A 23,806-nucleotide genomic window follows, 5' to 3' on the forward strand; every position below is an offset into this window, starting at 1 on the left:
ACTTATTCATTGCTGATACTTTGAAATAATAACTTTTTGTCGTAGGTGTAAGGGTTATAGAACACAAGTTTTTTGTGGAAGTAAGCTAAAATGGTAATCAGCTGCACTTCATCGTTGATGGTAGTAAAAGTGAAGGTAAATATTTTGAAACTTGAGTGCGGAGAGCTTGACATTCTCTCGGAAAGGATACTAGACTACGGAGGTTGAATCTATAGGAGCGCTTGAGCTATAAACAAGCAAAGCAGGAAACGAAAATTACAAATACAAAAGCCTGATCAGGCTGGCAATGGCATACGCATCCGAGTGCTGGGCTGTACCAAGTAAATTGGAACTGAAACTGCACGCGGCAAAAATGCGGATGCTGAGATGGGGCACTGCTGGACAAGATAACAAAACACATTTATTGTTGGTAGCAATAAAATCGTTCCGGTGGCCGCCGTAGCCGAATGGGTTAATGCGTGACTACCATTCGGAATTCACAGAGAGAACGTTGGTTCGAATCTCGGTGGAAATACCAAAATTAAGAAAAAAAAACATTTTTCTAATAGCGGTCGCCCCTCGGCAGGCAATGGCAAACCTCCGAGTGTATTTCTGCCATGGAAAAGCTTCTCATAAAAAAATATCTGCCGCTCGGAGTCGGCTTTAAACTGTAGGTCCATTTGTGGAACAACATCAAGACGCACACCACAAAATAGGAGGAGGAGCTCGGCCAAACACCCTAAAAGGGTGTACGCGCCAATTATATTATTATACATATAATAAAGTTGTTCCAATCAGCACTAACCAGAAAAACCGCCTGCGCTGGTACGGTCATGTAACCAAAAGACTAGAGATTCACGCAGTGAGGTAAGTGTTGCAGAGGGAAGTAGCAAAAAGAGAGCTAGACAGACTACTTAAAACCTGAAAAAACACCATTAAAAACGACATGCGATGCAGAAACGTCAGTGAAAAGGCAACTTAGGTCTACTCGTCCTGGAGATTTCGCACAAAAGGAAGTCGATGCGATAAAGAATAAAACTAGCCTAAATAAGACGATGTGAAGTAGAGCTCACAATTTTGTCCGCACATTTTCAAATATCCCGGGCAAATGAGCAACTAGTGCCCACACACTTGTATGTGTCCAATTATTGGAATCCCATTGTCCTTCGTCCTGTATTGGCGACTCTACTATATATGCGCCAACTGCCGGGGGATCAGTTTTACCGCCATCTCATATAAGGTTCTGTTTAGCGAATTGTGTGAAAGAGTAAAAGCATACTATGTTAGCTCGCTGATTGCGGATGGCTCGAAGTTAGACGGAGGAGTTGGTGGGAGAGTATTCTGCAAGGAGCTCTCCATCAAGCTACAATTTAGGCTTCCGGACCACTGTAGTGTATTCCAAGCAGAAGTAGCCGCAATTAAGGAAGCTGTGGATTGGCTGATCGCTTCTGTAATTACGCTAAAGGAGGTAAATATAATATCTACTCCGACAGCCAAGCGGCAATTAGAGCTTGGAGCTCGCGGTTTGTGTGTTCGAAACTAATCGGGGGAATGCCTGACTTCCCTCTCGATTGTATCCAAATACTTTGATATTAGGCTCATTTGGGTTTCCGAGGGAAACCGCTGTACCGATGAGTTGCCAAGACAGGGAATCCTGCAGATGGCTTCAAAGCAATATGAGAGGATTGAAGTTCCCTTAAGGACCTGTAGTCTGCTACTGGAAAGATGGACTCCGCATCAACTCAGCGAGCGCTGGGCTAGTGCGCAAACGTGCAAAGTCGCGAGGTTCTTCTAACCGCGGGTAGATTGGTGGCGCTCGAGAGGCTAACAAAGCCACGGCTATCGCATTTGGTAGGTATCTTCACCAGACACTGTCCGTTAAGTGTCCATACGGTGAGGCTTGGCATTGCGTCAATCCCTTTCTACAGACGCTGTCTGGAAGACGAGGTGCAATCATCTCAGCACCTTCTTCTCAGCTGCTCCGCTCTCGCTGTTTGGATCTTAATAATAACTACGCCAAATCCTGGAGAAAACCCCTGAAACCTCGTCATCTCTCGGTTATAAGTCTATACGCCACAATGTCTGAGTTCCAACCCTCTGGGGTAGTTCTTTTTATCGGTAACATTGGTCTGGGAGACATTCTCTTTCAAAATTATTTGAGTTTGTTTGTGTTTTGACTAATTTTTTCAATAAATCTAATAATAAATCTAAATGAAACCAATCGGCACAAATCGATGGAGAGGCAGATCTATATGTGTCTGCAGCGACAGCCAAGCTGCGCTTATGGCCTTAGACAGCCTCCCAACCACATCAGGGGTAGTCAAGTCCTGTAAATCCAGGCTGAACTATGTCGGCAGACTTAATAGCCTGATGCTAACATGGGTCCCGGGACACGTGAGTATCGCGGGTAACGAGACCTCTGACTCCTTAGCTAAGATGGGATCTGAGGCCAACTTCTTTGGCCCAGAGTCCGTTTTGCCACTCCCTCCTGCAGCCATCAAAGCCACAGTTAGTAAATTGATTGCTACATATAACCCACAAGCGAGCTTGGCAGGCTGAGAGAGGCTGCAGATGGACTAAAGATGTGACCTTTCATGTCCGATCGACTGTCGCAAACCCTTCTGTCATTAAGCAGAGGGGAGTACAGACGGCTGGTTGGACTGATGACGGGCCACTTTCTGTGAGCGAAGCACATGGAAAGGTTGGGCATTTCAGACAGTGTACTCTCCCCAGCTTGTGAAGAGGAGGATGAGACGGCAGACCAGTTCCTGTGCGTCTACTCAGATTTCTTCGGAGATCGGGTAGATTTAAAGAAAATTAAAAGGAAATCCAAGTGTAGTACAATGAACTTAAATTATGTCTGACTGCTGCACTTGCTAGTTGTCCCGACCAAAGAAAAAAAAATCTGCCATTTTTGTTCATTCTTGCACGAGCTGTACTTTAAGCGCACGTAGGCCAAGATCCATACATACAATTTTCCACATAACCGAAGGACAAGGGCCAGCAAGCTGAGAACGACAACGAATCGCCAATTCGGTGTCGTCTTCAACACTTCGCTCCACGAACTTCGCGAACAGCTTTATTAATTTTTTTTTTTTTTTTCAAAGTAAATTTCCAAAATTCGGAAGCCTTCCTCTGCCATTAAACGGTTCACGATGACTTGCCAAACCTTACTGTACAGAAATGCCAACACAGTTTGCCATTCTGATGTGTCAAATAATAGTTATCGATATCGATAATTCTCATGCAGCTAAAAAATGCCTTATATAGGGTCCCAATAAGGGGGGTTATTTCGATATTCAAAGACTGGTTTCGTTGCCTGTGTGGCACGTAGCGCCGTCTTGTTGAAAATAAACGTTGTCCAGATCAATACCATCCAATTTCGGCCATAAAAAATCGTTCATCATCTCGCGATAGCGCAATCTATTCACCGTAACTGTTGCTCCAGCTTCATTTTCGAAAAAGTGAGGTCCAAAGACTACGCCGGACCATAAACCGCACCCAACAGTCACACGTTGAGGATAGAGAGGTTTTTCAACAATAACTCTTGGATTTTCTGAATCCCAGATCCGACAGTTTTGCTTGTTGACGAAGCCACCGAGGTGGAAATGATGAGTCAAGAGGATTTTTCGATTGGGATTCCGGATCAGTTTCATGCATTTCAACGACCCAATCAGCAAAGGCACGACGTTGTTGATGAGTTCTTGTGTTAACTGGACTGTATAAGCCTTAAGACCCAAATCTTTATGCCAAATACGGTGTAATGACGTTTGTCGAATGCCTAATTCCAAAGAACGACAAGGAATGGGCAAACCTGGGTTTTCTTCAACACTTTCGGCTATAACAGCAATACCCGTATTTTCAGCTGTTCTTGAGCGACGTGCACGGGTTTTTGTTCTTCACATCACTAACTTGTCCCAACAGCTTGAATTTTTTCACCAATTTCTGTATTGCGATCCAACAAAGTGCTTTACGATGACCCAAAAATGTTCGAGTTTCACGAACCGTCTCTGGGAAATTTTCACCATTTTTATAGTGAATTTTAATAATTTCAATGCGTTTTTTAGGCGCGTATCGTTCCATTTTTATTAATGGCGTAGTTTCTGCTTGCCAAGTATTAAAAAAGGACAGCTTCAAAAGTGACATATACCGAAATAGTGGGCTATTCAAAATAACACCTGCTATAGGAAAACCCTTTACGATCGATAGGTTTGGACATTCATTAATTCATTAATTCATTTTTACCTATCAAACGAAATCAACGGAAACAATCTTATCATCTTTTAAATTTGGTAAAAAAATCCTAAAACCTCCAACATTGGTCGTAAGTATTTTCTATTACGGCGGCTATGAAGAAATGCCAGTTAAGTGGTAATCTTCACATAAGGAGTTAGGGGTAGTCAGAGGCCCGAAAAAATTATGGTTTTCAATAATTTTGTTTTTGCTAGTCAATTGCTTTATTTTACAAAAATAAAAACATAGCATTAATACATCATTTTTCGACTTGACTTTAGCAAAATTTCAAAAAAACGAAATATTAATTTCTCCAGAAGTCTATTGCTGGGATTATCACAACTCCTTGGAGACTCATCTAAAATCGATCGGACAAGAGAAATTAGCTTTTTTTTCAAAATTAACAATATGGCGGCCTCAGGAAACATTTTTCAGAATATTTTTCGAGAAAAAAACCGACAATTAATTGATAAAAAAATAGAAGGTTTTGAAAAAAAAAAAAAAGAAAACCCTTCGATCAGGCACGAGTTTTTTATGTTTTTCACAAGCAGTATACGTTTTATTGAAATCTACCTAGCGGTTTTTAAGCTACAGCTCAAAAAACATAGCTTTGAGAAAAACGCCTTTAAAGTTTTGCGGACACTGCGGAGCACCCGAGCGCCCTTTGTTAATTGTTGAATAACTCGAAAAGTATTTATCGGATTCACTTGTATTATTTGGATTCACTTCAAATTTTTCCACATATATTTTCAAGATATTATACTTTAAGAAAGTGCAAAAAAAAAAAACATTTTTTTGAAAATTCTGCTACCCCTAACCCCATAAGCCAATTTTACAGCTTTTTTTCTAAATTTAATGGCAATAAGCTTGCAGTTCCTGTTTACTATTTTTCACTTATTTCAGATGCACCTGATGTCTCTCTTCAACTTTTGAAGTTCTATGTTTATTTTTTATTTTTTTATTTCTTAGATTCTTAGCAGTTTCTTTTAAATTACCTCAACTGATATTCTGGTATTAAAATGTTTTCTCAAAAAGCAAAATCCAACCCTACTCTTTCGAAACTGTTTTTCATGCACTTGACTTCTAATAAACTCCATAAACGAAAGTGGATATTTCAAAAGGGACAAACAGCAGAGTGAATTATAGGAAACATACAGGCATATCTACTCGTTTATATATGCAGACATTTGCACACATACATGCACGCACAGCGGCGAGAGTTTACCTTTGTGTGTGATATAAAATTTACTTTTCATGTTTGATGCAAACAAAAGGCTACTCGGCTATTCGAACACTAAAATTGGAAGTGTGCTTTTAAGTCCTTCCAGATAAGGATAAATCAATTGGTTTGTCCTTAAGGTTTTTAATCAATTCGAACAGCGACGCAACGACGCAGATACAAAGGAGTTAACAGGAAAGACGAAGCAGATTGTGCATAGTAAAAGAATTCAAGCACACGCACACATGCATGTACGCATGCATGTGTAGATATACAGCGACATGCAATGCGTAAAAGGGATATCAGAAAAAAAGTTTTGTAACATTTTACAGATCAAACGGAATTTCTTTTTACTCATTTTTTGCTTAACAGCAAAAGAGACTGCCAAGTAAAAACGTTACACTTTCGAAATAATGAAAGCAGAGAGAAATGTAGAAAACGTTGATGCATTTTCAAAGTCGTGAGTGAGTTCGAGCAGACAAAAGCACAAAAGCTACTGCTGTACTCCGTGTAGCAACAGCGCTGAAGTGGATTGGATTGCCAAAACAAGAAGGATAAAAGAAAATAAAGTCGAAAAGTAGAAGAAATCAGTAGTAAAAAGATATCTGCAGATAACAAAACTTTGCCGGACGATTGAGCAAATCAACATCTAAACAAGCATCTACAAGTAGGTAAAATATGTGTATATGTGTGTGTGTATATCCTTTGCACTGAAATCTAAAAGGATTTTAGCTGAGTCAAAGCGTCAAGTTAAAACAAAGCAAATAAAGTGTGATGTACAGCAAAGTTTGTGAATAATTAAAAATTCAATTAAGTACAAAAGCAAGTGGAAGATATGGACTTTTTGCCTTTTAAAGATAAGCTTAAAGCAGCAGAATAAAAAATTCTGCTAGAAAGTGTTTTAAAGAAAGGAAATCTCGATTTTATGCAGTCTGATTCTGTTTGGCAACTCACAGCGATTTTTTCCCCTTTGACCATTTCTCCGTTAATGCATAAAAATTCGCGAGCATTTTTTCCTAACTTCTCCTGCAAACAACTTCGAAAGAGGTGGGAAAATGGGACGTCAGTAGATATCACGAATGTAAAATCAAGGAGGAATCAGTTGGCTAAGATTTTTTGTGAGAAGTTTCACCAGAATTTAAAAGCGACGTAGTCAAAGCACATTGAGCAGTTAGTAACACTAGAGCAAGAACAGCAAGAGCAATGCCAGAATGATGGAATACAAGATTGCTCTTCCTTTTTTATTGGCGCGATAACCACTTGCGCGATTTTGGCCCAGTTTAACAAAGCGCGTGAGTTGTTTCTTTCTCGTGCTAACCAGTCCTAGTTCGAAAGACCAAGAGAAGCCAAGTCCTTCTCCAATGCAGAGGAGGTCTTCCTCTTCCTCTGCTACCACCAGCTGGTACCGCATCGAATACTTTCAAAGCCGGAGCGTTTGTATCCATTCGGACGACGAAGCCGCTGGATCTTTATTCGCTGCGCTATGTCTATGTCGTCGTACAGATAATACAGTTCATCGCTCCATCGCCTACGATACTCGTCGTCGCCAACGTGCAAAGGTCCAAAAATCTTACGCAGAATCATTCTCTCAAACACTCCAAGCGTCATACGTTAGGACGGGCATGATGAGAGCCTTGTCGAGTGTTAGATTTGTTCGTCGAGAGAGAACTTTACTGCTCAGTTGCCTACTTAGTCCAAAGTAGCACTTGTTGACAAGAGAGATTCTACGTTGGATTTCAAGGCTAACAACGTCATCGGTGTTAATGTTGGTTCCTAAGTATACGAAGTCCTTTACAACCTCGAAATTATAACTGCCAACAACGACGTGGGTGCCAAAACGGTAAGAGGCACTCCCTTTTGTCCTCGTTCACCATCAGACCCATTTTTTTTTGCTTTTTTATCCAGTTTGGAGAAGACAGAATAACAGCGCGGTTGTTAAGGCCCCTGATGTCAATATTGACCGATTAAGTTCTGCGGCTCGCACGATCTTTTCCAGCATCAGGTTAAAGAAGTCACACAAGAACGAGTCATATAGTACTGTCTGAAACAATGTTTGGTGGCTTTTCCTGATCGGAAAACGCTAAACCAAATCGATGTTGCGATAGATGGAAGACATCCTTCTAGTAATTTAGAGGTACGTACGATTCGAGGACCCAACATCGGATCGGCTCATTACCTCGTTGCAGCCAAACTGCGCACACGCCTCTGAGCAGCAAAAAACGTACATCTAACTACGCAAAGAAAGTACAACATCGGAAAGCTGTAATCGCAACAGACAGCCAGAAGATACGCCACTCGACTATCACTCCTGCTCTCAGAGGCTTGCACGAACAATGGACCAACATTTCTCAATCTCTACGTACCACCGCCGAAGAAGAAATCGGATTCCGGAGCGAGCCCGAAAAAACAGTTGGTACGACGAGGAATGTCATGCTGCCGCCGAAAGAAAAGATGCTTCCTATAGAGCCACGCTTGAATCGGAGGCAAAGTACGCTATATGGGATCGCGACCGAGAGCTGCAAAAGGAAGAGAGACTTATTATCCGGAAGAAGAAACGAGAGGCCGAAATACGTGAGTGCGAGGAGCTTGAGATGTTGGCCAATAGAAACAACGCCCTAAAACTCTACCAGAAAGTTCGGCCGCTTGCAGAACATTTCAAACCGTAGCGTTTTCCTGTGAGAACAAAGACGGCGAACTGCTGACTGACATCCAGAGCGTGCTTGAATTATGGAGGGAGCACTTCTCGAACTTGCTGATGTTACAGTGGACATCACAGAGAATGTGAAGATCCCGATACCCCAATCGTCGACGACGGAATTGTCGTTCCGCTACCCGACCATGATGACGTGAGAATAGCGATAACGCGCTTGAAGAACAACAAAGCCGCGGGCGCCGACGGACTACCGGCTGAGCTATTCAAACATGGCGGCGAGGAGCTGGTAAGGTGCGCGCATCGGCTTCTATGCAAAATATGGTCGGATGAAAGCATGTCTACCGATTTAAGTGTGCTCTGCTCAATCCACAAGATGGGCGACACTGCAAGCTGAGCCAATTACCGCGGGATTAGTCTTCTAAATATCGCCTATAAGGTTCTAGCGAGCGAACTTATCAGTGTGTCCACCATCGACCAAATATTCGCAAAACAAGTCTTGGAAAAAATCCATGAAAGGAGAATCGGCACACACTCATTTTTTTCTTTTTTTTTTGGCATGCTCGATTTTAAAGCAACCTTTGACAGTACGAAAGAGTTACCTGTGTGCCGCAATCTCTGAATTTGGTATCTCCGCAAAGCTAATACGGCTAAGAAAAATGGCGATGTTCAATACCAGCAGCGCGACAGAATTGTGAAAGGCCTCTCCGAGCTGTTTCAAATCTGAAATCTACCGTCTTTTTCCGAAAATAAGACAGCCTCCGAAAATAATTCCTAGTTAAAATAATGTGACAAAAAGAATTCGTTAAAAATGAGTACAAAACGAAGAAGCTATTCCGTCGAGTACAAAAAGGGAATCGTGGAAGACTCCAGGGGTGTAAATGATGTACTATTCTGTAAAGAGAAGATGCTGGATCTCCGTATGGTTCGTAAATAGCGTGCAGACTACGATTACCTGTATCAACTGGTGGACCAAGGAAATGCAGAGTTGGATCAGGTGGACAGCCGTTCTTTTATGAGTTAGAAGATTGCATCTGGGAATGGATTGCAGGCAGCAAAGCAATTGGGTTAGATATATCCACAGAAGAATTTAAAACATCGTCACACTGGTTAGACAACTTCCATAAACGATATGAACGATCTCTGAGGAGATCAACAACATTGATTACGCTAGAAGACAATGAAGTGGTTAAGCGTAGACTTCCGTTTAAACTTTTTGTTGATGGCAACGATTTTTCGAAATACCAACTCTCCAATATGATTACTATGTATGAGACCGCGGTGTTCCTAGGCCAAGGAGCTCAAACGACAGTTCACCACAAGACTTCTTCAATTCAATTTACGTTCCTTCTACCGGTTACGATAGTGCACGGCTACCTCTATTTTGGCGATTCATCTAGATGGCAAGAAAGTGTCGCCATTTTTAATCACTAAAGGTAGAGAAGACCACCACATTCAACATGCTTCAGGAATTTATGCCATAGTGAAAAAGTCTGGTACACCCAAGCAATAATAAGAAAGTGGGTTTATTTTATACTGCCACCAATGTTAAAGGGTTAGAATAGAGGTTTACAAATTTGGGATTCAGCCAGTACTCACCGCTCTGAAGGCATGAATAACTTTCTTGCTGAGAGGAAGATTGATCAGACACTTGACATTGTAATAAAGCAGTCATTCAAGGATTATTGGCTGATGGAAATCCATGAATATATTGCAAACAGAATGGAGAGAAATCGTCGAGGTAATTTTGTAAAGCCAGGCTTATAAGAAGTTGTGAATTGGGTAAAAAATTCATGGGACAAAATAAGTAATAGTGATGTTTCCAATGCACTACGAGCAGGCTGCTTAGACAAGAAGTATTCATTCAAGCTATATCGCAAGACGTAAGAGATTCGGACCAATGATTCAACAGGAAATGGATTTGGCAGAAAATCAGAATATAATTCAGAATTTAATTTATGACGATGTTCCAGAAGAAGATGACATGACTATAATTCAATAAATTTAAATTTCAGTATTCTGTGTAAAATAAATCTTATACATAAAAATGAATGTTCGTCTGTATGTCATCGATGAACTCAAAAACTACTGGACCGATTATTATAAAAATTGGTATATAATTATGTATTTTTCCACGGAGAAGGTTTGTAGAATATGCTCATTGATGCCACTTGCCACCAGGTGGCGCTGCAGAGTAGCAACTTCTACCCCGTTTAACCGATTGTCATAGAAATTAGTATGACCATGTAATACTTTCAATAATCGATTATGGCCTTTCAATATACGGTAATTGTGCTAAATCGCATATCAAACTCTTACATGCACCATACCATGCTGCCGCAAGAAGGAGTATATATGCGTTCCCCACGTCACCAGTCAGAAGAGTTCTAACCGAAGCCGGTCTACCTGATATCTCGTACAGGGCTGAGTACAATACTATGATGCTATTACCTAAGATTCTCCATTGCCGGAATCAGCTGTTATTCACTCAAATTAACTCTGTTTTGCTCCATGCACACAAAACTAGGAAGAAATCTACATTATCACGGTGCATATCATTAGTACAGGAAATGGACATAATATCGACACCAACATTAGTAAAAACAGTGTGTAATCCACCTTTCATGATTCCTCAATCTTCATTCATTTTCCTTGTTCAGAATCAACTTAAAAATAAAACCAGTTCTAACGAATACCAGCAAATATTTCGTGAAGCCTTACAACCATACAACGAGGGCTGGGAAAGCATATATACCGATGGATCGAAATTTGATACCAGTACAACGTTTGCTGTCACAAACACATTTGGTGCCACCATTACCGTCGGGGCTCTGCCCACATACTGCTCAGCTTTTACAGCTGAAGTAGCTACTCTGCATGGAACATTACTGTACTCCTCTCGTAAAGACAGTAAGTCTTCAATAGACGCCATTCTTAATTCATCAAACGAATGCCATCTCATTAACAAAATCTGCCAAAATCTACTTCAGTATAGCTCCATAAAAGTAATGTGGGTACCTGGACATACAGGCATTAGAGGTAATGAGATTGCGGATAAAAGAGCCAAAGAAGCTGGCACCGAACGTCTTCTTTTTTTCGATTACCTCACAAATGCACATATTCGTAAACTCTGCAAAAAACAGCAGCACGTTAGATGGCAAAAAGAATGAAGTAAATACAAGCCTTTCTATAAAAACTGCAACCCTGATGGTGCACGATCGACCTTTCCTGTAAACCTGCCAATCAAAAATATAAAAAATGTTGTTAGGCTAAGAATTGGAAACACGATTACCACACACACGAATCTACTTAACGGCCATGTCCCTCTTGCGGCGACTGCAACCTCACAGTATCTCACCTGCTCGATGACTGCCCAGAGAAGCAACACATCAGGGAAGCTCTATTTACTCACACTAAACCTTCTGATCATCTTAAATTTATTAATGCCACCAATGTTAATATTCTATCGGAATTCGTATCTCTATGTAAAATAAGCATATAATCTAATATCCTCACATCAGCTATAAATATACACATTTATACATCTTTCTGTACTAAATATTATCACCTAAGTATGTTAAAAACAAAAACAAAAAAAAATGTTTCTAGCCGACGGCCCTGGCAGCCAGTGCTTTAGATTTAAGTGTAGCAATTATTTATAATTGTTTCTCTTTAAATAAATAAAATAAATAAATAAATATTTTTCTTAAATTTATTTTAGTTGTTGGCGTAGCAACGCGCGCCGGGTACAGCTAGTATTAAATAAAAATATATAAATAAACTTTTACTTTTGTCCTCCCCCGAAAATTAGCCCTAACGCGTATTTTGGAGCAAAAAAGAAAGTAAGACAGTCGGTAGATATGTTAAAAGGTATTTTAACTAACTGTCTAACACCTGCATGGGTTTCTGTTTTTCATCACAGTTCGGCACTTACGTGGCTCTATGCTTTCTGTGTGACTTCCTGCCTTAGTGACTCTAAATAATTAGTTGCATAATTTCAATATTCAAACCGCTCCATAAATGAACCAGGTCACTTAACCACTGCGTATTTATTTTCTATAATTTAGTAATAAAAAAGCGCATATGTGTAATTAAATATAAATTTGCCCAGTTACACAGGCTGTAAAAGTATAGGCATTTATGTATGAGTATTAAATTGCCAAAAGTCCAAGTAGCGAAGTAATAAACGCTAACAACAGCAAAGATAACACTCACATTTCCTTGTGTCCCTGCATGGAATGCCACCAACATCGAAATGCCAATAAACATTAAATTCGCCACAAAGGCATAATAAAAGCTAAGCCATCCACTAAAAATGTCCACAATAGCATGGCCTAGACACACAGAGAGCCGAAGAGATTGTGACAGTAGCCATCAAATCGTAATTCCAACAGAACTACATATAATTATATAACAGCATTAAATTCAACAAAAATGAGGGGCAGAAGGGGAATCACCATGACGGGCAAACTCCGCTCAATTAATAGGCTGCAATGTTAAAGGGAACCCCTGAATGGTTGTTTTGATGTGCCTGCATTTGTGTGTGTGTGTGTGCCTGGGTGTGTTGTGGTGTGCGCGTATGTGCGTGTATGTCCGCAGGGGGAGTAGAAGCATTAATTGCATATTTTATCATAAAACGCCAAAGGTTGCGAAAATTTCAATTATATTACCGAGACTAAACGTCATTAAAAACCTTTCAACATAATTATGTCACACATACATGGGCAGTTGTAGTGACACACATAGCAATGAGAGTGCGTATTCGAACACAAATATTTATGTATAAGAGAAAAAGAAGAATTTAATAAAGCCATATAAATGATCACACACGCATTTTTATTAAATTTATTGTAAACTTTTATTCACAAATATTCGTAAATACTAATTTATATAAATATTTAAGTACAGCTTGAATAAGAAAGTCAGAGAAACAGATTTGGGTTGGGGAATAAGTTTAGAATGTTTTTAAAGTCGACGACGAATGGCCAGTTCATTTGGAGCAGCTTGTTACTCCGAAGAAATGGGGCCAAGGACCCCAACTTCTAACGCAATGTGGCGAGCGTGAAACAAACGAACAAACTTAAGTTAGCTCATATTGGAGAAATATTATAGCATCAATGTGAATCCCACCTCCATGTTCGATATTCCAGTTAAGCGTATCCACAAATAGAAGCGTCAATTATTGAACTACTTTCACATCATTACATTTTACAATCGCATCAAGACGGACCCCACAGCCAACTTTACGCCGCGCACCATTATGATCGGTGGCAAGGCTGCTCCTGGTTACTCAGTAGCCAAGCCGATCATTAAGCTTATCTGTGCAGTGACCCATGTTATCAACAACCATGCGATTGTGGGTGACAAGCTGAAAATAATCATTCTGGAGAACTACCGTGTCACCTTGGCCGAAAAGATTATGTCTGCTGCTGATCTCTCCGAGCAAATCTTCACTGCCAGTACTGAGGCATCCGGTACTGGTAACATGAAATTCCAATTGAACGGTGCACTCACCATTGGTTCCTTGGACGGCGCCAATGTCGAAATGGCAGAGAAAATGGGCAATGAGAACATATCAATTTTCGGTATGAGCGTGGAGGAAGTGGAGGCGCTTAAGAAACGTGGATACAGCGCCTACAATTACTACAATAAAAACCCCGAGATCAGGCAATGCATCGATCAAATACAGGGTGGATTCTTCAGTCCAAGCAATCCTAATGAACTCAAAAATATTGCAGATATTTTGCTGAAGTACGATCACTACCATTTGTTGGCCGATTATGATGCATACCTCAAAGTACTAGAATTGGTATCGCAGACCTACCAGAACCAAGCCAAATGGTTGGAAATGTCCATCAACAATATCGCTTCTAGTGGTAAATTCTCATCGGATCGCACCATTGCCGAATATGCCAGAGAAATTTGGAGTGTCGAGCCCACCTGGGAAAAACTTCCCGCACCTGAGGACACACCAGTGGCAAAATAAATTAATTTTGATTTTATGTTTTTGAGATTGAACTTTATTTTTATTAAAGTCCATTTATGCGGAGCTGTTATTTAATTCAAAAAAAAAAACGCTCCCTTATTTTATCCATATTTCTGACATTTCATTCTAGTAAAACTAAAACCACAAACATTTTTGTAATGTGCTAAAAAAAGCAAAAGATTTGTTAATATAAAAACAAACTTTAAACGGCCAAAGAACAAAAGGAAGTATTCGAGCTCTTGGAGTGCAGCTTAGACGACTTGTGCAACACGCGGCCCGGCGTTGTCAGGAATATGGTTTGACCTATCCATCAGGTATTTTCAGTCGAGTAGTCTCATTTTCGCGGTTTTACTGGGCAATGTAGAGCTCCTCGTTGAGCGGAGCGTTCTTTTCGAGTAAAGGGTTCTCCAATAACAGGTGTTAGGTGTTAAGAAGGAGAGATGATTAACGATTTTTTTTTTTTGCCGGAATTGGATGGTATTGATCTGAGCAGCGTTTATTTTGAACAAGACGACGCTACGTGCCACAAAAGCTATGAAACCATTGATATTTTACGGCAAAAGTTTCCGAACCGTGTTATCTCCCGAAGTGGTGATCACAATTGGCCACCGAGATCTTGTGATATAAAACCTCGTGATTTTTTTCTTTGGGGCCACGTGAAAGAGAAGGTCTATGCCAACAGCCCAGGGTCGCTTGAAGATCTCAAAGATAGAATTCGTGAGGCTGACGAGGACATAGGGCAGCCACTTTGCAATTCGGTTATGGAAAATTTCATGAAAAGGATATTGTCCTGTAAGCGTGGTGGTGGTGGTCTTTTGCCTGATGTTATTTTCTACTATTAACGGCATACCTTCCTGTTTGTAATGTGATAAACATCCGATCATTTATATTAAAAAATAGCATTTTTTTTTAATATCAAAATAACATCTCTTATTGCAAACCCCTTTATTTCCCAGTGCACCATGCCGTCCTAGTCCCACCAAACACATGTCATGACTTTTCTTTGGATGAAGATCCGGCTTGACTCTCGGTTTTGGCGAATCTCTTGGAGCCACCCACTCCTTTCTTTGCTTCACATTGATGTATAGTCACCATTTCTCATCTCCCGTGACGATTATTGTTGCTTGAAGGCGGGCGCTGTGCTAAGAAGCAATTTGAAAGCGCCTTTATTGACCGCTTTTTGTTTCTTCGTGCGGCTCCCAGGCGTCCAATTTTTCTCTAAATCCCATTGAATGAATGTCATTGAGAATCGTTTTATATCGCAGTTTATTTCTTCCGCCAATCCATGACATGTTTGGGGAGTATTCATCTTCAAAAGTAATCTGAGACGTTCTTCATCGAAATCAGAAGGCCTTCCGCTGCGAGACGTGTCATCGACGCCAAATTCGTCAATTTTGAACTTTTCAAACCTTTTCCGTGCTGAAGACTCACCTATGATCCCTTTTTCATACCAATGATCCCTTCTCCATACACGTCGCAAATGTTCCAGGCTGCTTCGATAGCTTTTTGACCTCGATGAAATGCAAAGAAGAGCAGGTGTCGAAAATATTGTTTTTTGCCTCCATTTGCCATTTCTAAGCTTGAAAACTAATAAAAAATTGGATAACTCAAAAATACAATTAACATAGTTTTGTTGAGCAGAAAGAGTTCTATCGAATGAATACTTACCCTTTGCCAACAGCAAACAAATCCTTGTAAAATAAAATAAAATATAAAAACGATATGAACTTATTGCCCAACCCAATGATTAAATAAGAGCACACGATGCTTAGCCACTAAACTAATATTTTATTAATCATCATCATCATAGTAGTTCCGCGAGCTCCGTTGCGGGCTTGCATTGGACCAAGTCACATTTTTCTACTCCGTTCTGCTCCCTGATGTTGCTTTTACTTGCTGCCTCGTCCGCCTTTTGTTCACAGCTTTTATTTCACGTACGATGCAACGGTACTATGAGCTCGTCGGTCTGCCTCAGTTCCGCTGACCCAGGTGATTCCAGTTTAGTATATAGCCGGGGCACCTCCACTTGCGCTCTCTGATTTCTTACGCGAGTGGTTTTTAGTGGTATCATCGGTCTAAGTCGATATTCGATATTCAATTGCCTCGCCACCAAATGCACAGGATGTACCTCAGGCTGGGATTCAAAAGCACTTGCTGCTTTTGAACGATTTTTTCTGATAGACACCATGTTTCAAAAGCATAGAGAAAGACAGACTTAACATTTGAATAAAAGATGCCAAGTTTGGAGTGCAGGCTGATTTTTCTTGGACGTGTGGCTGTCGGACGCACGGTCGAAGACTAGCAAATGCGTTTCTTGCTTTTAGCATCCCAGTGGAAATATTACTTTTACATCCTCCATCTGCCGTGAATTGGCTTCTCAGATATTGAAACCGTTCACTTGTCAATACTGTTCTCTCCATTATTGAAGGGCGCATCATTCGCATTTATCGCCAAATATTTTGTTTTCTTTACATTGACTTAGAGTCCAGCAGTCCTACAACGTCATTCAGATGGCTTTATATATCTGATCTGCGTTAAGAAATCTTCAAGAAAGGGTACTATTTGACTTATAGCTAACCGAAATTTCCACTCAAATACATGTCCAGGGCACTGAAAGCACCACGATAGCTGGAACCATCAGGCACACTAAAGCCTACAAAAATGAATTTATCAAGGACTGGGAAGACAGGGAATTCACCGGTTATACAGTTAAATAGTTGATCCTTCGCTCCAGAAGAGTATCAAGTGCGTTCCTCAACCTGGATAAAGAGCATCGAGCATCGAGGTTTGGGATAGAAGAGCTTACGAACTTCAACTGCACGGCATGGTGAAAAGATTTCAAAGGATTTAATCGGCTTTCAACAAATTTGAAAGAATCAGCTGATGGGCTGAAGGAACGTGAGATATGATGGAGGGGTTTTTACGAAAAAACTGAGATTGTGTTGGTGATAAACGAAAAACGTTACGTCGTTGTCGTCTGAACCAAGGCGAATTGAATACAGAAGCTGGCATCTTCTCAAGCACGTTACTTTGACGTAAGTGTGACGTAAAGCACCATAATAACTAGTACAAACCAAACGAAAAGAGGAGAAATTACGTATTTGTGAAAATTCATTGAAGGGTTTGGTAATATTTTGATTTGTTACATTTAAACTAAACAAAATATTTTATGAGGATGACGCATTGGCAAGAAAATGTTTGCGTGTGTGTAAAATTTCCTGTACTTGGTAGTTTCTACTGCTTTCGCCTGCACTCTTCTTCTTCTCAAATAAGTAATTCCCCTTCCTTTTGTTTGTATATTCTCGGAGCCTAATTACACAGCGAATTCGGAAGGCGCACTCTTCTTCTCTATCATTCTTGCTATGACGTGGCAGCCGAAGTTGCTCGCACAATTTTGTTTTACCCATAGCAGATTGACCAAACCTGGTAATATTTCATCCCTACTACACAGGACAGTGTAGTCTTCGTTATCAGTTTAGGAAACTAGAATTAATAGAAACAAGCGTCTGCCGTTTCTGCGAGCTGCACAATGAAACACCTCTGCGAATGGGGAACTTCTGCAAGGCGAAGCCCTGTACTCTCAGAAGGTGGGAATTTAAGTCCATTATAGTCATAAAAGCCATATGGAACAAAAGGCTGATGAGGTACCATTTCTTACGAAAGGAAAACAAATATCCGTTGTTCAAGATGAAATATCTTCAATAGAAAGATGTGCAGAATTCAATATAAGCTGCAACTTCCCTAATCGGGGAGGCAATCTTCTCGTACAGCCAAGTGGCTATTAAAACCATCAGATCCCATACAGCAAAATCTGAACTAGTGATGGAGTGCCTTAGTAAGCTAAACGCACTTGGCATGGTCAATAAAGGTTGGACCCTCAGGTCCTAGATCACTTTGGCACTGAAGAATATGAGATTGTGCAAAATCTCGCCAAAGAAAGTGCATCAACTCTCCGTATATGGACAGAACACTTCTGTGGCGTCGGCAAGGAATATAGTAAATATTTTTTTTTAATAATTCCAAAATAAATTACCTCTAATTTCAGTAAATTGAATGTGTGCAACTTTCACAATAAGCCACCTGTACACTTATATTTTGCAAACATATTTAACATTTCACAGCATTTAAGCATTCGTTAAAAGTTTAGTTTGTGTGTAAAAATACCGAAACATTATAATTTCTCAAAATAATATTTGCATATGCAATTAATTGAACTTTTTGTGGGTTCCTTGCAGTGAAAGGCTGAACAACGCAGCAAACGTACTAGTCCGTTGGTATTTTTTGGAAGCGTTTGGTATTCAATGGAAGAGTCACACTGGTCCGACGGTAACTACAAATTAACCAGTTGCAAACAAATCAATTAGAACTGCATGCAAAACAAGGCTTATTCTATAACATTTGAGGTACTTATTCTTATATTTTTAATAGCAACATTTAAAAAATTTTTTTTTTTTGTTCGCTTTCAGACCAAATAAAAAAATTACAATGAATATGTAATTAATTGATTAAAATAAATATTAAAAATTAAAATCAGAAAAACCATTTTTTTTTAGGGTGGTCAGAATTTTCAAAAAATTGAATTTTTTCTTTTGAATTTTCTTAAAGTATAAAATCTTTAAAATATTGAAAATTTGAAGGGAATCCGACGAATAATTTTCGAGTTATTCACTCGCTCCCTCGCTAAGAAGCTTCACAGTCTGTGGAGGACCATAGCTTCATCAACAATCCTCCTCCAATTCAGTCTCTCTCTTGCCTCATTTCTCCAGTTGCGAACGTTCATCGCTTTTAAGTCTGGTTCTACGTCATCAAGCCATCCCTTTCTTGGTCGGCCTCTCTTTGTACCTCCAATTGGACGCAAAGTAAACACCTTTTTTTTGGATTCTTTCGTTTGTCATTCTTATGGTGGTGCAAATCCATCTAATCCGCTGCGCTTTAATAAAACGGACTGCATTTTCCCCACCAATAAGGTTTTCAATTTCGTTGTTATAACGGATGCGATAGGTGCCGTTTTCAAGCCGAATAGGATCGTAGATTTTTCTCATTATGGATCTTTCAAATCGCAATAGCTGCTTTATATCATTAACTTTCAGTGTCCAGATTTCAGCACCATAAGTAAGAACCGGTTGTATCACAGTTTCGAGTTATTCAACAATTAATAAATGGCGCTCCGGAGCTGATGGCAAAACTTTAAATGTATTTTTCGCAAAACTAATTATGTTTTTTGAACTGGTGATCACTGTAACTTAAAAACCGCTTGGTAGATTTCAATCAAATGTATACTGCGTTTGAAAAACAGAAAAAACTCGTGCCTGATTGAGGGATTTTTTTTTTATTTTCGATTATTTTTAAACAATTAATTGTCGGTTTTTTTCTCGAAAATCTGAAAAATGTTTCCTGAGACCGCTATATTGTTAATTTTGAAAAAAAAAAGGTTCGATCTGACACAAGATTATCTGTTAATAAAACTAATTTCTCTTGTCCGATTGATTTTAGATACATCCCCAGGGACTTGTGATATGATCACCGCAAGGGACTTCTGGAGAAACGGGTCCTACACTTAAAATTTTGCTAAAGCCAAGTCAAAACTTGATTTTTTAATGCTATGTTTTTATTTTTGCAAAATAAAGCAATTGACTAGCATAATAAAATCATTGAAAATCATGATTTTTCCGGGCCTCTGACTACCTTAATTTTTCAACCAGTCTGAAAGTGGTGATCTTCGCTATGAAATGGACTAACATTTTTTTTTTGCCGCTTGTAAACCAGTTTATTACCTGGTGCGACGCATATACAGGGGTTGCTAACAATAGATATGATATTTCGTAAGTCATCGCCATGTTGCAAATGCCTTCTTAAAGAACTAAAAACTGCCGCTATGTCTGTTTTGGTATCTCCGAAAAACTAATGCGTCGTTGAACGAGCGATACCTAGCGAGGTTTTAAATAGGGTTACTCACTGTCGTGTGACTTCTTTAACCTGATAGTAGAAAAGATTGTACGAGCCGCAGAATTAGTGCTCAGGCTCATTTATTATAAGAACGTAAGATTTCTGGCGTATCCCGATGGTATTGATGTTATCAGCCTTAAAAACTGAACTTTTCGTTCTGCCTTTTCTAAGCTAAAGCGAATGAGTCTGGTGGTGAACGAGGACAAAACGAGGACAAACGAGGTACCTCCTGTCTTCAAACAAGCAGTCAGCGCGCTCGCGTTTCGGCATCCACTTCACTGGTAAAAGCTATAATTTCGAGGTTGTAAAAGACTTCGTTTATTTAGGAGCCTTACCAACAAGTGCTACTTTGGACTAAGTAGGCGACCGAGTAGTAAAGTCCTCTCTCGACGAACGAAAATAACACTCTACAAGTCTCTCTTGATGCCCTTCCTAGCTTTTGCGCCGAAGCTTGGAAGTTGGTAATATCCATTAAGGCGTCCAGTGGAGTGCTTGAAAGAAAGAGTATGTGAAAGAATTTTGCACCTTTGCGCGTTTGCGACGTTTAATATTTTAGATGATGTGACAAAAAGCTTCATGCTGACATAGATCCCGCGGCTTTGTGAGCTATATTACCTCATCGAAAAGGACAGAAATGCTCCGGCTCTGGAAGTATTCGATGCGGTACCAGCTGATAGGAAGAGGAAGGTTTCTTCTGGGTTGGAGAGATCAGGTGGAAAAGGACTTGGCTTCACTTGATAAGTCCAATTGACGCCTGGCGCGACGAAAAAATAACAGTCATCGCCACGACAGTCGGTGCCACGTTACCGTAACGACCCGAATTTACAATATATCCGGCCATAGATTGTCACTGCAGCAGCATTTCCAGTACATATATGGGGAATATTTATGCTGCTACAACAACAAGCGGTTATAGCGCCAATCAAGAAGAAGAGTACTGAAAAAGCACAAAAAAAAGATTGAACTCGAACTAATTCAGTTGCAAAGCAAACTTGCGGTAACGTAGCTCAAACCTTATGGATTTGACTGCCGGGATATTTCATGGTCAAACATTTGTGTATGTGTTTGTGTAAACATAAACGCACCCATACGAATACATATTTTTATGTGAACATTAACATTTGTAGAAATAGTTGGTTGAAATTTGTTTGGCTTTGTAATTTCTGATTTGTGCGCAAATAAAAATTCTGTGGCCATCTTCCTTTTGCAATAATTCCGTATTGGATATTTGAGTCATGCAACATTTGGAAATTGTGAATATTTAATTAAATAGCCATGAAAACCACAATTTGATTTTGATATTTCATAAATTGCAAAAGTGGTGAACAAATAATTGAAATCCTGTGAATGCGTTTTTCGGTATTTTGTTTTTCTAATTAATTATTAAAAAGTGTTCGACTGCAAAATAAATTACAAACATAATTTGATAAGGTAAGAATGTTGCATTCAAGGCTAAATATGTACCGACGAATATGGAGTTAAAGTTAAAATTGAATTTTTTTATAAATTCTTCCATTATTCCTATGCTTCGAAGTAATCTTTGCGGGATAAAATGCATTTACATATACTTTATCGGGTGCTTTGTTTTAGCTGCATGAGAACTATCTATATCGACAACTATGGTTTGACAACTGAGAATGGCAAACTTTTTTGGCATTTCTGTTCAGCAAGGTTTTGAGAGTCATCATGAATCCTTCAGGGCCCGATCAACGCTTCCCAATTGAGATGAATAAATAAATTAATAAATAAATTGTGAAAAAAAACCAAATCCCTTCACGAAGTAGAGGAGGCTTCGTTCGTCCTTATTTCTTTCAAAATTAGGAAGAAGGGCGATCGTTATCGAGCCATGTGACTGAATTTTTGTTTTCAAAAATTAATCAGGTAAACATCGACGACATTTGGCTGCAACAATACGGTGCAACTTACCATACAGCTCGTTTGGCAATCAATTTATAGCCACCACAAAAATTAGACTGATGGAACAGACAACGTAATTTGCAGCCGCGGCCATACGTCATGAACTTATCTACGAAATTATAATCAAAAAAATCATTCCAACAATATTTGTGTTTTGTATCATCATTTTAAGTTTTCTAGCTTTTAAAAAAACACCCGATACATACATTATTATTATTATTAGAGGTCTTAGCACTGACGGATCAAAGATGCAGTCTGGAGTGGGAGCGGGGGTTTACTCTAAATCAGCCAGCATTTCGGTCTCCTTTAAACTGCCGGAAACAAGCAGCGTTTTTCAAGCAGAGAATTTCGCGATCCTGCAAGCATGCAAAATGCTTCATGATCACTGTTGGGAGGGAGACATTAATATTTTTTCGGATAGTCAAACTGCGATCAAGACCCTGTCGTCAACGTATTGCAGCTCTCTGCTGGTGAACTCCTGTAAGGAGGAACTCAAACGTTTCGAACGTGTAGGAAACATTTCCCTTATCTGGGTAACTGGGCACAGGAATACAGAGGGAAATGAAATATCCGATGAGCTTACCGGTTTCAGCTGTCCCCTTCTCAGACATCGGTATCCCCTTGACCGTTGTTAAAGGTAAACTTCACAATTTCTTTCTTAAAAAAAGCGCAAGATAGATGGAGGTCTGTCTCATCGTGTGCTATTTCGAAAACACTATGGCCTCAATACGATAGAAACAGAACACTTAAGGTGATGTGAAGTCCCCACCATTCAATTTCCAAACTCATTGCGATGTTCACTGGTCACTGGGTGATTGGTAATCATGCGGAGACGATTGGAATTCCGTACAACCCCTATTGCAGAAGCTGTGGGGATACTGCAGAGAAAGAGACTGTGGAACACTTTCTCTGCAAATGTTCGGCTCTGGCGGCTAGGCGCTTGAGATTCCTTAGCCTACCCTTTGGGGATGACTTGAAGAAATTCTCCAGCCTGGATCCCTTTTCTCTCCTCCACTACATCAACAGCACCGGATGGCTATAGACGGTTTTCCTTCTTTTCACAGGTATTGGTTCACATTGTGGTATTGGTACCTGGGGTACCTGGGGTACTCTTGTCATCTTACCTACCTACCTAGCACTGCGACCTGAAAGATCTACAGTGTCCCCTTCATGGATTCAGAGTATTTCTCTGATCTCAATTTCCTCTATAAAATTTAATACAATGAAGGCACTATTGTCATCGTCACCAAGCAGTGTTTGCAAGTGTTTCACTCAGCCTATTAACGTAGAGTTAATGGTCATTACTAACCCGCTGAGGACTTTAGTCGCCTCTTACGGCAGGTATCCGTTAACAGTGGTAAATTCTAACTCCCTAATCCACTGGCACTATCTATTGGCGTTTGCTGACGATATCAATTTTATCGGCTGAACAACCGCGCCGTATATTCAGCCAACTCCAGTCGTAATAGGACGCAGAAAAAATGGGTCCTGCGGTGAACGAGAATTAAAAAAGTACCTGCTGTCAACATATGTACAAAGAGTTCTCACGTCTTGGACAACACGTCCTCGTTGGCAACCGCGATTTTGAAGTGGCGAAGGACTTTGTTTATTTAGGAACCAGTGTAAACAGCCAGAACGTCGCCTGCCCAGAGATTAAACGAAGGATAGCTTTCGCCAACAGGTATTACTGTTCGCTCAGTAGGCAATTAAGAAGTAGAGCGCTCTCTCGAAATACGAAAACGAAGCTGTACAAAAGCCTAATCATCCCCGTTGTCGAAGCTTGGTCGACGACGACAACTGATAAGAGAGCACTGGGCGCGTTCGAGAGAAAAAATCTCCGAAAAATCTTTAATTCTCTTCGAATAGACGAGAATTA

General features: G+C 40.0%; 1 pseudogene; it reads left to right on the plus strand.

Moving 5' to 3' along the window:
- Positions 1-10,651: 10,651 nt before the first annotated feature.
- Positions 10,652-14,124, plus strand: LOC129238160 (glycogen phosphorylase-like; annotated as a pseudogene).
- Positions 14,125-23,806: the final 9,682 nt, after the last annotated feature.

Source organism: Anastrepha obliqua, chromosome 1 (genome assembly GCF_027943255.1).
Source record: "Anastrepha obliqua isolate idAnaObli1 chromosome 1, idAnaObli1_1.0, whole genome shotgun sequence".
Taxonomy (NCBI): Eukaryota; Metazoa; Arthropoda; class Insecta; order Diptera; family Tephritidae; genus Anastrepha; species Anastrepha obliqua.